This window comes from Danio rerio, chromosome 1 (genome assembly GCF_049306965.1).
Source record: "Danio rerio strain Tuebingen ecotype United States chromosome 1, GRCz12tu, whole genome shotgun sequence".
In the NCBI taxonomy this organism is placed as follows: domain Eukaryota; kingdom Metazoa; phylum Chordata; class Actinopteri; order Cypriniformes; family Danionidae; genus Danio; species Danio rerio.
In genome coordinates this window covers 45546795-45562500 of record NC_133176.1, presented here as the reverse complement: position 1 = coordinate 45562500, position 15706 = coordinate 45546795, and the positions used below count along the sequence as shown (strand labels likewise).

Here is a 15706-nt window from a genome sequence, read left to right as displayed (position 1 = left end):
GAGAAATGTAGTGATATTACAACCAGCCTCTTTGTGTTCCTTCTTCACTTGAATTATTGACTTGCTACGTTACCTCACTACGTCACACTCACCACTGTGTGGTGTGTTTCGCAAACAATGATGCAACTCCCAGCTAAACTATCATAGTTTGAGGCATTGTATGGAAAAAGAACCATGTAGTGATGATTGTTTCCCAAAACCGTAGTTGCTTTGGCGGAGATCCGTCATTTAAACCATGTTAATTCTAATGTAAAATGTCCTTAATGATGCTCTAAATGAGTTGGAGTAACATCTTCTTTAGTGAAAAAAAAAACGTTTTTGTGCAAATTATATTGTTTTAAGTTTAAATAAGTTTAAATGGGGGGAGGGTGGAGGGTGTGTGTATGTGTGGGGGGGTAACTGTGAATCAAACGCAACCAGGAACTACGCTTCAACTACAGCTGTAGAGGTGTAGATGCAATCTTACAAGTTTGTGATGCACTTCGTGAATGTTTATTGGAATGATGGATTGGGAAAAGCCAAATCAACGAACTTAGTTTGTAACGATTGAACTTGCGACTTTAATTGGCTAACGATGGTTTTCGGAAACACACCCTTGATTAGTTGCCGAATAAACAGTCAGAACACTCTCTTCAGCCTATGCCAATTGAACTTGATGAATCGGGCCAACAAGCTCTGACGTTCACCCAATGAGAGATGACTGGTTGGCCGGACTGAGGCTGATCACCAGACTGAGGCTGATCAACGAACCAACGAAGCTCAACGGTCAACCTAATAGACTAAATAGACTAATAGACTACCCCGATAGCATACGAATGTGGGCCACTTTAGGCAGTTATGCAGCACTGGTGGTCTTCCTCTGGCCCAGACTAAATGAATGTGACCCACCTTTACAATGATAAAACGAGGCCAAAGATTCAAATTCATTTATGGGCCATTTAAAGCAAACATTTGGCACCTATGGCAAAATGTAATCTGAATGTGAGCCTAAAGTGGACCATGTGGAAAATGGTAAATTTAGGATAATATAAACCCAAAGTGTCTCACATGTGTAGGTGCAAATGTGGCCCAGTTATCCTAAGACATATGTGGGCCACTTTTGGCAAATATTCGGCACAGTAAGCTCTGGCTAAGGGGGCTGTAAGCCCAAAGTGGCCCAGAGAAAATATGGCAAATGTGGCCCAGTTATCCTAAAACAAATGTGGACCACTTTTGGCAAATATTCGGCCCAGTATACTCTAGCTAATTTGGCTGTGAGCCTATAGTAGCCCAGATGAGATTTGGCAAATATGAGTGAGTATCGCTAAAGATGGTGTGAGTTTAAAGCAGCGGAGGTAAGATGTGGCAAGTATGGTACTGTTATCCTAAAACATATTTAGGAGCGGACCACCCTATGGCCATTATTCCATTGATGTAAGTGTCTGATGTGAGGTAGATTTGGGCCAGATTAAAAGCAAACTGTGGACCAGAATAGGATCAGTTCTAGTTTGTTTGGTTGAATTCTGACTGATATTTTGTATTGCTGTGGCTTAATTGTGGCCCAGGTCTGACAAACAGGGGTGGACTGCCCGAGTGCCATCATTCCATGCGGTAAGTGGGCCAGATGTAAGTGTCTGGTGTGGGCTGGATTTGAGCCACAAGAATTTTGCTAGCTGGTTAAAGCTATTGGTCAAAAAAACTTTTTTGTTACTGAAATAACATTTTAAAATACACACACACACACACACACACACACACACACAAAAACTAAAACTAAATGAAACTAACAAAATTAACTGAAACACTGAAATAAAATAATAATTATCAAAAACAATAATAATTTCAGAACTAATAATAACTCATTCTGTGGTGGAAAAATCTGAATTGGGTCTTTTTAGAGAAACATATTGCAGTATTTAGCCGTTCATGAAGGGTTATATGTGTTTGTTTCCATGATCCACATGAAATTAGTTGCATGGTTTTCCCTGTGATGCCGTCAGGGCTACCAATACATCGAATCTGTTTGTGTATAGCAAGCTTTTTTGTCGGGAGAGCTGTATGAGAATTGGAGATTGGCAGACTTTTCCTTTTGTCAGTTAAGTTTGTTACCATTCAGACACATCGTCTTTATCCGTGCTGCTGTGTTCGCATGTGTTTAACTTCTTCAAGATTACTGGCAGAGTTAACGGTTGAAATAGACAGGGAAAGAGACCTGCTGCACTGTTATCCACTGTGTCTACTAAACTAAATAACAATAAAACTAAATAAAACCATAACTGAAACTAGCAAATCCATAAATGAAACTAGCTGAAACTGAACTGATATCAGCAGTAAATTTAAAAATAGTAATTATAATTAAAATAAATTAATTATATTAAAATAAATTATAATAATCTTGAAGTGTAAGTACCTCTGTGTTGATGTCAACTTGATGGCTTCCAAAGAATGCCCTGCCTTCTACTCAATATTCCATTTTAGTTAGAAGTACATCAACATTTTTAAATAATTCTGAAAACCTCAGCCATTCAAGGTTCATGCAGACTTTAAATGAGGCAAGACTAACAAACAATTACAGTCTGTTTTTTTTCTTGGAGATTCTACAATAGATGCACTTTTCTTGCGCACTGACACTTTTTATTTTACTAATTTATTTTGACACTTTTTAAAAGGTGACCAACATAAAATAAATGAGATCTCCAGGTTTTAAAATAAATAATCAACAGAACTGAGATCAGACCAGATAGAAACAAAGAAAAGTGTGAGAAATGTTTCTTCATTTGAGTTCAGGGCGATTTGCTTCCGTATATTAATTTATTCTTGCTCTTAAAAACTTATATCCATAAAAAGAGCAGAATTATGATAGTAAGGAAATTATGGATTGTGACTTTGGTGTCTTTCTAGAAAACGTCCCAAGAGAGATTGAAGTTTTATTAAAAGAACTGTGCTTCTTGTTTTGTTTTAGAACTGCACTCAGACTCTTTTGCCAGCCAGAGTTAGTGTGATGAATAACAAAACCTAAGAAGAAAAACCACAGATACTCTGGCTCAAGGGCATGATCTGAGAGTGACTGTTTAGTCAGGATTTGAACTGAAAAAAACTTTTGGATTTGGCCTGTTAAAGACCATTTATATACTCATTGACTTTTACTTTTAGGTTTGTTTATTCATGCCATACTGTAAGCCCTGCCAAACACTGTCTTTTTAAAAAAATAAACACATGAAAATACCAATTTAGTAGATTTTAATGTAAAAATGCACCCATTATGCTTTATTTATTTATTTATTTATTTATTTATTTATTTTTATACATTTATTAATTCATTTATTTTACATTGTATTTTCTAGTATTTTTTATTATTTATTTAATTAAATTGTATTTTTATATTATTTTTTTATTTTATTTTTTTGTATTTAATTTTATCTAATTTATTTAATTTTATGTAACTTTATTTTATTTTACCTTATTTAATTTAATTTAATTTTTTTTTATAAAATTTCATCTAATTTTATTTTATTTTATTTTATCTAATTTTATTTATTGCTTTTAACTCTAATTAAGAATGAAAATGCAGGCAATAAAAATGCTAAAAAAAAAAGTGTATAATTACTTAATTGAAGGGGTTTGCCAACCCAAATGGAGAAGCTCTAGTTGAGAGGGTTTGTGTTAATGAGCTCAGTATACAGTAGCAGTGCCTTGACAGGTTTATGCCGAATTTTACACCTTGCTCTCAATGTATTCCACATTTATTTAGGGAAACACTTCGAAGAGGCCAGAGAAACAGGAGGCAGGACTATGAGACATTGAGATTACCTGTTGTTATACTTGTGTGTTGTGCAGTTTTTTTGGCTCTTCCATCCCCCCTTACTTTCGCTACTGTATCTCTGTGCTGAGGTAAATTTATGCAGGCATTTTGATTTATGACTGTCTCCAATTCAAACAATAGTTCAGCATATTCAGCTGAGGTGCTGCTTAAATCATGTTGCAGTAAATGGCAGCTTAATGGCAGAAGATTCACGAGTGCTGAATTTTTCAAGTGATTTAACTGCGGACATTTGGTGTAGACTGACAATGAGTCAAGGTCGTGACTCCGGTGACGGTCCAGGGTGTGGACTGAACTGGACACTGGGGATTTGTGACTCACTAATGAAGAAAAACCCTGTGGATTTAACGTTACAACAATGTAAGCATTAATGCAAGCATTAATACTTCATGACAATTCAAAGTAATTTTAATTATTTTGCAATCATATATATATGCAACACTGTGAACTTCAACAATCTTTAGCAGACCATCAAAACTATATTGTGATGGATGAATAAGCAAATTTGGCCTTTGTGTTTCCTCTTATTTATATTTGAAAAAGAAGCTGGACAGGTTTATGCAACCTCTCTCCCAAAATAAAAATAAATGTGTTGTTAAGATAGGTCTCATTGGTCTTATATTTTCTTTTTTATAAAATATTTTATAAACACCTTGAATGAGGTAGTTGACTGTTTTCAGTAATTCTTGCCTCAATTTATAATATTAAATAGGGTTTAAATAAAATTAAATAAAATGTAATAAAAATATATAAAATAACAAAATTTGAATGGATCTACCTATTTTTTAAACTTTTCACGTATAATGTAAAAAATTTCCTGCATCAAAATACTCAACAATATTTTAAATATATGTAAACTAACTTACTTGCAGCAACTGATACAATTAATAAGGTAACGATCATTTTGACATGATAAACAATAGTTAATTTCTGTAATGTTTTTAATAGTATTATTTAATGCTCCAATTCAAACAATTGCAGTTTTATGCAATTAACAAGCAATTACCAAATTTTAATTATTTAAAAATATAGTATAAAATAGTATAAAAGTATAGTATGAAATTGCAGAATTTAATGTGTTTAAGAATAAATAAAATTTACAAAAAAATATATATAAATATTGTTTACAAAAAAATTGTGCATGAATAATTGTCTTTTTAAAATAGTGATGCATCACAGAATACAGCAGCTGTGTTTAACCAAGCTGTGATCATTGCAGAATTTAATGTGTTTAAGAATAAATAAAATTTACAAAAAAATATATATAAATATTGTTTACAAAAAAAATTGTGCATGAAAAATTGTCTTTTTAAAATAGTGATGCATCACAGAATACAGCAGCTGTGTTTAACCAAGCTGTGATCAGAATGAATGCAGTTAAAGGTATTCCAGATCTTTCCTCAGCTTCGACCGTAAATCAGTACTCATCTATCTCGCAGCCCTTATTGACTTTACCCTGTCTCAAGGAGATGGACTCATTTCACAGCATACTTTGTTGAGGTGCCACTCCAATAAAAGCCTGTGTAGGTGTGCATGAGTTCGCTCAAGGATTTAATATGTGTCACGTTTGTCCTTGATCGAAACAAATTGACACTCGGTTTGACAATATCCAAACGGATCATGTTTCATAATACAGTTTCAGAGATCCTACAGATATTTTCCTTTGAAATAACAATTTAGTATTGTACATATAGAATGAAACCCCTGAATAGAATGTATGCAAGGTTTGATAAAGTAAGCAGGCGTTTGTGTTCTCAGAGGGGATCCGTCTGAGATGACAACAATTCCACTGTCTAGAAAATGTGTATAAGACGTTTGAGCCTAGATGTTTAGTGACCTAGATCAACCTCTGCTTCATTTTCCACACAAAGATCCCTTAGTAAATCTGAGCAAATTAGGCTGTGAAAATGTGTTTATTATTTAACCTTTTGATATTATGTTTAAAATATGACCAAACAAATTCATTTCATTTACTTTTTGTTTTCATTTATTTGCAAATGCGGCACAATTAAATATGTGGATAGCACAATTATTGACACCGCTATGATTTCAGCTGAGCAAACTATTTTTGCAATATATTGATATTTTACATTTTTTGTACACTTGGGTGACTAGGAACAGCAAATTGTCCAAGCATAACCTCCTGTTTCACAGTACCATAATTGCCAAACGTTTTGTGGCATCTGCCTTTGCATGCTCATGAAGATTATTGACATCCCAATCTGGGTTTTAACAGCTTCAATTCTATAGGGAAGACTTTCTGCAAGGTTTATGTTTATGTATGCATGTATTCTTCTAGAAGTGCATTTGAAAGCTCAGACACTGATACTGGATTAGAAGGCTTGGCTTGCAGTCTCTCCTCTAATTCAACCCAAAGGTTTTCTGTTGGGTTGAGGTCAGGACTCAGTGAAGGCCATTTAACATTCTCCACATGGGGGCCATTTACATAATGTTAGAGATGGGCATTTAGATTTTTAATTTTGATTAATCCACAGGTTCAACAAACGATTAATCGGGGGTGGAGATTAAGCAAGAGGTCGGGGCATGTGTGCGTCATATATATATATATATATATATATATATATATATATATATATATATATATATATATATATATATATATATATATATATATATATATATATATATATATATATATATATATATATATATATATATATATATGTAAACATATAAATTTATGTTATAAACATATAAAAATGTGTGTGTGTGTGTGTGCGCGTGTGTGTGTTTGTGTGTGTGTGTGTGTGTGTGTATATATGTATGTATATGTATATATATATATATATGTGTGTGTGTGTGTGTGTGTGTGTGTGTGTGTGTGTGTGTGTGTGTGTGTGTGTGTGTGTGTGTGTGTGTGTRTATATATATATATATATATATATATATATATATATATATATATATATTAAAGCCCTGTTAAAAATGTTGTTAATAAAACTAGGACAGGATTAAGAAAACAACTAAATTGATTTAATTTTGGAGTGGTGTACAACAAACATAACCAAGAAAACAACTTAAGCCTACAATCTTATTTTTATTTTTAATTTATTATTATTATTGTAACGCCGGGGAGTGACACCAACAACAGAAGGTAGGATCCAATATGCAGGTTTAATCTTTGTCAGGCAAGCAATGGTCAATACAGGAATGAACAGGTATGTGCGGGCAAATCCAGAGTCGAAGTCAGTAAACAGGCAGAGTGTCGAAAGGCAGGCGGCTAAAACGGAATACTAGGATACAAAGCTAGGATCAGACACGGAGAAACAAGACAGAGAGAAACGCGTTGAAATGTCACTATACAGTAAACAAGACTCGGCAATGTGAAAGAGTGTGTGTGCTGCTTAAATACTGTGTGTAATCAGTCTCTGTAACAGGTTTCAGCTGGTGATGTAATCAGGAAGATGAGTGACCAGGCGTGCGTGATTGGGAGAAGTGCATGTATGAAAATGTAGTCCTGGGGAATGCGGAAGTGAAGTGAATGATGATAGAGGAAACCAGCGATCTCCAGTGAATGATCGCTGGTTATCGTAACATAGCCCCCCCTCTAAAGAGCGGCTTCCAGACGCTCCAAATACAGTTCAGGCGGGAGGTGGAGCGGAGGCGGAACAGGGGGAGGGATGGAGGGCCAGGACCATGCAGCGGGGGCAGGACTGGAGCATGGAGCTGCGGAGGGCCTGGAGCGTGGAGCTGCGGAGGGCCTGGAGCGTGGAGCTGCGGAGGACCCGGAGCGTGGAGCTGCGGAGGACCCGGAGCGTGGAACTGCGGAGGGCCTGGAGCGTGGAACTGCGGAGGGCCTGGAGCGTGGAGCTGCGGAGGGCCTGGAGCGTGGAGCTGCGGAGGGCCTGGAGCGTGGAGCTGCGGAGGGCCTGGAGCGTGGAGCTGCGGAGGGCCTGGAGCGTGGAGCTGCGGAGGGCCTGGAGCGTGGAGCTGCGGAGGGCCTGGAGCGTGGAGCTGCGGAGGGCCTGGAGCGTGGAGCTGCGGAGGGCCTGGAGCGTGAGGCTGCGACCATTGAGGAAGCTTAGGAGGCGGCGGCCGTTCAGGGAGTTCAGGCGGCGGCGGCCGTTCAGGGAGTTCAGGCGGCGGCGGCCGTTCAGGGAGTTCAGGCGGCGGCGGCCGTTCAGGGAGTTCAGGCGGCGGCGGCCGTTCAGGGAGTTCAGGCGGCGGCGGCCGTTCAGGGAGTTCAGGCGGCGGCGGCCGTTCAGGGAGTTCAGGAGGCGGCGGCCGTTCAGGAAGCTCAGGAGGCGGCGGCCGTTCAGGAAGCTCAGGAGGCGGCGGCCGTTCAGGAAGCTCAGGAGGCGGCGGCCATTCAGCGAGCTCAGGAGGCGGCGGCCATTCTGGAGGTTCAGGTGGCGGTGGCTCTGGCAGCTCTGGCGGCAGCGGCACTGGCAGTTCTGGAGGATCTGGCAGCTTTGGTAGCTCTGGAGGGTCTGGCAGCACTGGAGGGTCTGGCAGCTCTGGAGGGTCTGGCAGCTCTGGAGGGTCTGGCAGCTCTGGAGGGTCTGGCAGCTCTGGAGGGTCTGGCAGCTCTGGAGGGTCTGGCAGCTCTGGAGGGTCTGGCAGCTCTGGCGGGTCTGGCAGCTCTGGCGGGTCTGGCAGCTCTGGCGGGTCTGGCAGCTCTGGCGGGTCTGGCAGCTCTGGCGGGTCTGGCAGCTCTGGCGGGTCTGGCAGCTCTGGCGGGTCTGGCAGCTCTGGAGGGTCTGGCAGCTCTGGAGGGTCTGGCAGCTCTGGAGGGTCTGGCAGCTCTGGAGGGTCTGGCAGCTCTGGAGGGTCTGGCAGCTCTGGCGGGTCTGGCAGCTCTGGCGGGTCTGGCAGCTCTGGCGGGTCTGGCAGCTCTGGCGGGTCTGGCAGCTCTGGCGGGTCTGGCAGCTCTGGCGGGTCTGGCAGCTCTGGCGGGTCTGGCAGCTCTGGCGGGTCTGGCAGCTCTGGCGGGTCTGGCAGCTCTGGCGGGTCTGGCAGCTCTGGAGGTGGCGGTGGCAGCTCTGGTAGTAACAGCTCTGGTGGTGGCATCAGCTCTTGTAACTCAGGTGGTGGGGGCCATTCTGGTGGCTCAGGTGATGGTATTTCAGGAACTAGAACAGGAACAAGGACAGGAACGGACTCGGAACAAGAAGCCATCTTGTGAGCTGGTGGCAGATTGGCGTTTACCACATTGTGAGTTGGAGGGCTGGTTGTGACCACATTGTGAGCTGGAGGACTGGAGTCGGCCATCTTGTGAGCTGGAGGACTTGAGTCGGCCATCTTGAGAGCTGGAGGACTGGAGTCGGCCATCTTGTGAGCTGGAAGACTGGAGTCGGCCATCTTGTGAGCTGGAGGACTTGAGTCGGCCATCTTGTGAGCTGGAGGACTGGAGTCGGCCATCTTGAGAGCTGGAGGACTGGAGTCGGCCATTTTGTGAGCTGGAGGACTGGAGTCGGCCATTTTGTGACATGGAGAACTGGTGTTAGCCATCTTGTTAGCTGGAAGACCGAATGCAGCCATCTTGTAAGCTGGACTGTTGGCGGCCATTTTGTGAAATGGCAGACTGGAGGCAGCCATCTTGTGACATGGGGAACTGGAGACTGCCATCTTGTGAGCTGGCTGAGGTCTAGGCAGGTGAACAGGGGACAGGAGTACTGGAGATGCAAGCATAATATTGTCAGTAGAGGGGATTGCAAGCCCCGCAGCTGGCGGGTCTTGCTGTCCTTTGCCCCCCCCCAAAAAAGATTTAGGGGTGTCCTCCACCTCTCCTACAGTGAAGGGGGACCCAGACATTCTTAAGGCCAAATCAATATAATGTTCTAATGTCTCATTGGGTTCGTGCAATCTCATTGTCGAGTACAATGGCTCAGACAGTCCTCCATGAAAAAAGATCATGAGACATAACTCACTCAATGTTGTCAAATGTGCCAGATTGATGAAATCCTCCACATACTCTTCTATGGACCGTGCTTCCTGACGCAGACGCATGATTGCAATACCCGCTGGATCCATGTTGTGGCCGAGTCTTCTGTAACGCCGGGGAGTGACACCAACAACAGAAGGTAGGATCCAATATGCAGGTTTAATCTTTGTCAGGCAAGCAATGGTCAATACAGGAATGAACAGGTATGTGCGGGCAAATCCAGAGTCGAAGTCAGTAAACAGGCAGAGTGTCGAAAGGCAGGCGGCTAAAACGGAATACTAGGATACAAAGCTAGGATCAGACACGGAGAAACAAGACAGAGAGAAACGCGTTGAAATGTCACTATACAGTAAACAAGACTCGGCAATGTGAAAGAGTGTGTGTGCTGCTTAAATACTGTGTGTAATCAGTCTCTGTAACAGGTTTCAGCTGGTGATGTAATCAGGAAGATGAGTGACCAGGCGTGCGTGATTGGGAGAAGTGCATGTATGAAAATGTAGTCCTGGGGAATGCGGAAGTGAAGTGAATGATGATAGAGGAAACCAGCGATCTCCAGTGAATGATCGCTGGTTATCGTAACAATTATCATTAATTGTATTATTTTACCTTTATTCATGTAGAGCATTAGGAGGTGTCGAAGCAGATTTTTCTCAATGAAAAAAAAACAACAACATTTAATTCTGCTGTGAAGCAGTTTATGTCTTATGTTTTTGGTAAAATATTTACACCATACTTGAACCCAAACTGAATAATTAAAAACATGTTCTTTTGACACAATTATTGTTTAACTAGGCAGTTTTTTTACTAGGTATTAGGGACATTTTTGTGCTTGTTTTGTGCATTTATATAACTTTATGTATGAAATCATATTATTTTTGACCATCAAGGACCATATCATACATCTGGCGCATTAAGGTGCAAGACGTATTTAAGTGCAATTTGTTGCTATTTTCACACCAGCACAAAAGTAATTTTCATGTTTTGCACCACGTTGTTTAAATAGCAATTCCATTTGCACTACTTTGTAAACTCATGGTTGTGCTGGTCTAGAAAGGAGGTGTGTTAAGTTGCATTGTTGGTGCGTTGCTATTTTGAGAAACTGTAATAGGCCGTGCCCTTGACCAAGTAAAAGTACTACCTCCAGTTTATTCATGACAATTAGCATTTTTATTATTATGTTACTATTTTTAGCAGTAGTATTTATAATATGCATATTTATATTTGTTTTAATAAAAACAAGTTTAGATTTGTCCCCCAGTTGGGTTTTGGAGACATATGCATCACTATATGGAGCATTAGAATAGGACGTGTGTTTGGATATAACTCAGTTGTTTGACCACACTTTGTTATTATTGTTCATTTATTTCTTTGCTGGAAATTAGAACTGGATTAAGTAATAGTTTTGAAACAAATCTTTGCACTTAAATAAACTAAATTAAATATATAGGCTAATGGATGTCTTCAGCGGAGTGCATACAGCACCGTTTCCTTATACCAGAAAGTAAAGGGGTAAAGTAAAGAGTAAAAGTAGTAAAGAGAAAGTAAAGAGGTCAAATGGAGGATACTCGTTCTTTATCCTCATGCTGCAGATAGCCTGCTAAAGTGTTTTCTCACTAGTGAAGGGTCCATTTTTCCACGTACAAAATTCGCCATGTAAATAGCAAATGCACCATGGTGCGACGCAACTGAATTTTAAAGACGACAGGAGATGAGACTCTGATTGGTTTAATGCATGTAATGCTCAAAACACACCTATAACTTATTAAGAGAATAAGCACAACCCTGTTAGACCATGCGCCACAGCGCAAAGCAAATTTCCTTGTCCTTAAAATAGCAAAAGTGGATTCGGACAAGCTCTTAATGTTTTTGCGCCATGTTGTTTTGTGATTAGATTGTTAAAATAGAACCACAAATGTGTGTTGTCCCGTCGTTTGAGCACAGCAAATATTGATTCAACGCCAAAACCATCGATTCAGCGCTGCCCAGGTGGCGTCACAGAGCTGTTATTAGCAGCAAAGTCACAAAATTTGAAGTGGCATAACTAAAATAGGTCGATAAGAAAATGGAAGAGTTATGAAAAATGCATGAAAAAGAGCATCCAGTATGTTATGTTTACATTCATCAACATCATATAGTTTGAAGGTGTTTAAGTAAAAAAACTCCAAAAAAACAACCCAAACTCAGTTTTTTGTTATTATTTTAAGCAAAAGATCAAAAGGATAAACAATAAAGATCTGTTTTTTCCCAGACTTATTTGCTCATATAACAGTGCAAGTTGGTTTATATCCACCGATCCTCCTGAGATCATAACAGAAGAACCAAAGCTTCCTTCTTTTTTTTTTTTTTTTTTTTATCAGGCAGCTTTCCAGCCCGATTCCAAATAAAGTATTAACAATGTGTTAAGAATCCATTAGCATTCCCATGATTCTTTATGCCGTGTGCCTCCATTATGTGGCTGAACAATGAGAAAGCTGAGGCGAACAACTTTGGGGAGTTGTCAGACTGTGCTGAGGAGAGTGAGAGAGAGATGGAGACAATGAGGGAGAGAAAGTGAGCGTATGCCAAGGGTCGAGAGATGAAAGCTAAGAGCTAAACTCCACAAAAGCTGTAAATTGGCCATATCAATCAGTCTCTCACCCAGAGAGCAAATGTTTTTTTGTTTTTTTCTACGCTTGTTTATCTGAAATCAAACTCTCTCTTCCATGGTCTGCGTCTTATGTTCTGAGCAATTACTTCCTTCCTGTACAACATATTGCAAGAGCAATGGCTGAAAAAACTTTTCATTTGTCAAAAAAACTTAAAATATGGAAGTCATTCGTCATTGTAGTCTGACAGACTGTAGGGGTTGTGTGATATTGACCCCCCAAAAAAATCTCAATATCTTTCTAGCTTTTTCTACTAACAACCAAAATTTAGATTTGGTTTTGTAATGGAATAGTTGATTCAATTGATTCATGCAAAACCACTGATTCATCAGGAAACAAAGCAAGTGGCTGTCTTTAAAAAAATAGATAATTGAATCATTGACTCAAATGGTCTTCAAAAACAGACTAATTCAGTATTTAAACAGTAGTGTTTCTCTGATAAGCAAAAAAAACCTTCATTGGGGAAACAGAAAGAAACAGACAATATTGTGTCTAAAAAATGTACCTTCTCAATATTAATTTCTTGTTTGTCAAACTATTTCTGATCACATAAAATTTATATCACATCTGTGATTGTGCTCAGATGCTAAAATTCAAGAAAATGATACTTTTATTTGATATCAGTTAATGCATGGATCATTATTGTTCTCATTTATTAAACTTGAAAATAAATCTGACAGAAAAACATTTGTCACGATCATCAGCAATCTAGCAGTTGCAGATTTCTGGGGAACTACAAATCTGCCACTGAACTACAAATCCTGCCATGCACCCCCCACACACTAATTACAGTTCTCACCTTGACTGAAAACACAGATAAAGCTTGTGAAGACTCACTACCAGGGCTATAAATACACCTTACTCTCACACACACATTGCTGAGTCTTGTTTACCTGTAATATTACCAAGCCTTATTTCTTTCAAGCTTTGCCGTGCCTTTTGATTGTTGCCTTGTTTAATTCTTTATGCTCTTTGCCACCTGAACCGACCTCTTTGCCTGTGACCACGACTATGCTTTTAGATTATGCCCATAATACCATTTGCTCCTGTTTTGACCATTGCCTGTCTGACCAAGTTGTAAATAACTGAATTTGGACTCTCGCCTCTATTGTACCTCTGACTCCTTAAGTTACAATATTACTATTGTACAAGATTATCAGCATAATAACAATATATTAAAGTTCATTTAAAAATCAAATCCTGTTTTATTTTAAACATCAATTTGGCTCTACTGTAAAAAGCAATTAGTTACTTTACTTTAAAAGTGAGTAAACCCGTTGCCTTTAAAACAATAAGTTGATTTTATTTTTTTTAAAAACCGTAAACCAATTGAGTTAACTTTTATAATTATGAAAATAGTTTGTTTGCCCAATAATTATAGGGCGATGAGTTTAATCTCTTTTTTAATAGTTATTTACAGTGTGTAAGGCAAAAATCAAAAATATGTTTTAGCGTGTTTTTTTACATTTTACACAAGTAAAGTTTGAAATGATTACATTTTCAGAGTTTAAATATCTCATATGTTTGTTCATGTAGTTGATTACTATATCTTTTATTATAAATGTTCCTCTATGCATTTAATATAACACAATTAGTTTTAGAAAATGACATTTTTGATTATGAAAATATCTCAAAACATTCAGAAACCCTTAGGATAATGCCAGAAAACTGTCCTGCTCAAGATCAAAGCCGCCAGTTCACATAATAATCAAATCAAATCACCGACTGTTGGCCTCATACACCTCAACATTTTCCCTAGCTTTGAAAATTCAGCTTCAGGCTATTTTGATCCAGACAACTGGAACTATGCTTGGTAAATGGCATCTCTGTAAGACCGCCAGGTACATCTTCATCAGATCAAAGCTTCTATTAGTGAATATAGAAAAAAAAAAAAACAAACAGACAAGTTTATGGCGGGGAAATCATATATTATAATTAGGGTTCATACACATTTTTACTACTAAAATTCAATGACTTTTCCATGATTTTCAAGACTTTCAAGTAAATTTTCATGACCTAATGTTTCATGCAATGTTTACATATGCATGGTAAAACGAAAAACAATGTATGTTTAAATTTATTACAGCATATTGTACACACAACAATCTATTTAGATTTATATCTATGTAAAATTGATTCAAATAATGCTTACACCGCACTAATAATGTGGGAATACAGAAATAACCTATATTTAAGTATACAGATATCTGTTTTCTATGAATTTTCCAAAACTTTGTGGGTTTTTCCTTTTTTCCAAAACTTTTCCAGGCCTGAAAAATGCCATGTCAAAATTCAATGACTTTTCTTAATAATTTTTTTAATAATAATTATGGCATTTGTCAATACAAACTACAAACTGGCAACTGTGTTTACAGTCACAATGTTATTACAGCATATAGCTCTTAATCGCAAAACTTTACAACATGTCCATGACCCTAAAAGTCACATTTCCCATTTTCTCTCGTGGAAGCAGCAGGAGGGAAGCGCCTCTGATAGAGACTAATGTAACGTATAGAGAGGTCATGGCCGACATCCGCACTCAGCCCTAAATTAATGTTGTGAAGTGAAAACTGCTCCTGGTCTCTTTTTAATGGCGGGTTTTATGGGCAGATGTGCTTTTGTTTGATACGATCCAACACTTGATTCAGACTACTAATTCCCGGAGAAAGACATAAAGGCCATGAAACAGTGGTTTAAAGACACATAATTCCGCAGAACACAGAACATACTGTTTGATGGAAAATGTAAGTTTCCTCTAGAGAATACTGAGCTCTGCTTGATTTGAAAAGTTCAAATGTTTGGGATTGACAAGATTTATTTTTATTATTATTATTATTATTATTATTATCATTATTATTGAGACACTTTGATGCTCACCGTTTATTTGAATCAGAATCCTGTAAAAGCACAACCTTTAATTAAAGTAGATATGCAATATGACATTTCAGTCAGCCTTGATCTGTAATACATCCTTGATTAGACTGTAATGATCTTGACATTCACCCTTGCTGAATCTCAGTATTAAAAATAATCTATTAAAAAACTATCTTTGTGAGACTGTACAACCAATAAAATTTTAGACACATTTGACAATTTTTTTGAGTAAAATATAGACCAAAAGTGGACTTTGAATACAAGTGATTTGCAAATAGAATTCTTATTTTAGTCACTGCATAATTCCCATAGTCCCTGGTGTGTTTTGATTAATTTACTATTATTATTAATATGTGGAAAAGAAAGAAAGAAAGAAGTAGGGACTTCAATTTGACTTTACCTTTAGGCTGTACGTAGAAACAAACAACAATGTTACAAAAGCAAAAGTAGATCTGCCGGTTTCAGACTGTTAAATGTTTTTTT

The 15706-nt window shown here is 38.6% G+C and overlaps 1 protein-coding gene and 1 long non-coding RNA gene across 5 annotated transcripts in view; one reads left to right on the top strand and one right to left on the bottom strand.

Annotated features, from left to right (window-relative positions):
• LOC141386145 (uncharacterized) overlaps positions 1 to 1724 on the top strand; it is a 3008-nt gene extending 1284 nt beyond the window's left edge. The window contains exons 1-2 of the long non-coding RNA XR_012407447.1: positions 1 to 223; positions 302 to 1724. The exon at positions 1 to 223 is cut by the window's left edge and continues 1284 nt beyond it. This is a non-coding gene — a long non-coding RNA (uncharacterized lncRNA). The remainder of the gene's footprint in view (positions 224 to 301) is intronic.
• ctnna2 (catenin (cadherin-associated protein), alpha 2) overlaps positions 1 to 15706 on the bottom strand; it is an 814561-nt gene that overhangs the window by 731475 nt on the left and 67380 nt on the right. The window lies entirely within an intron of this gene.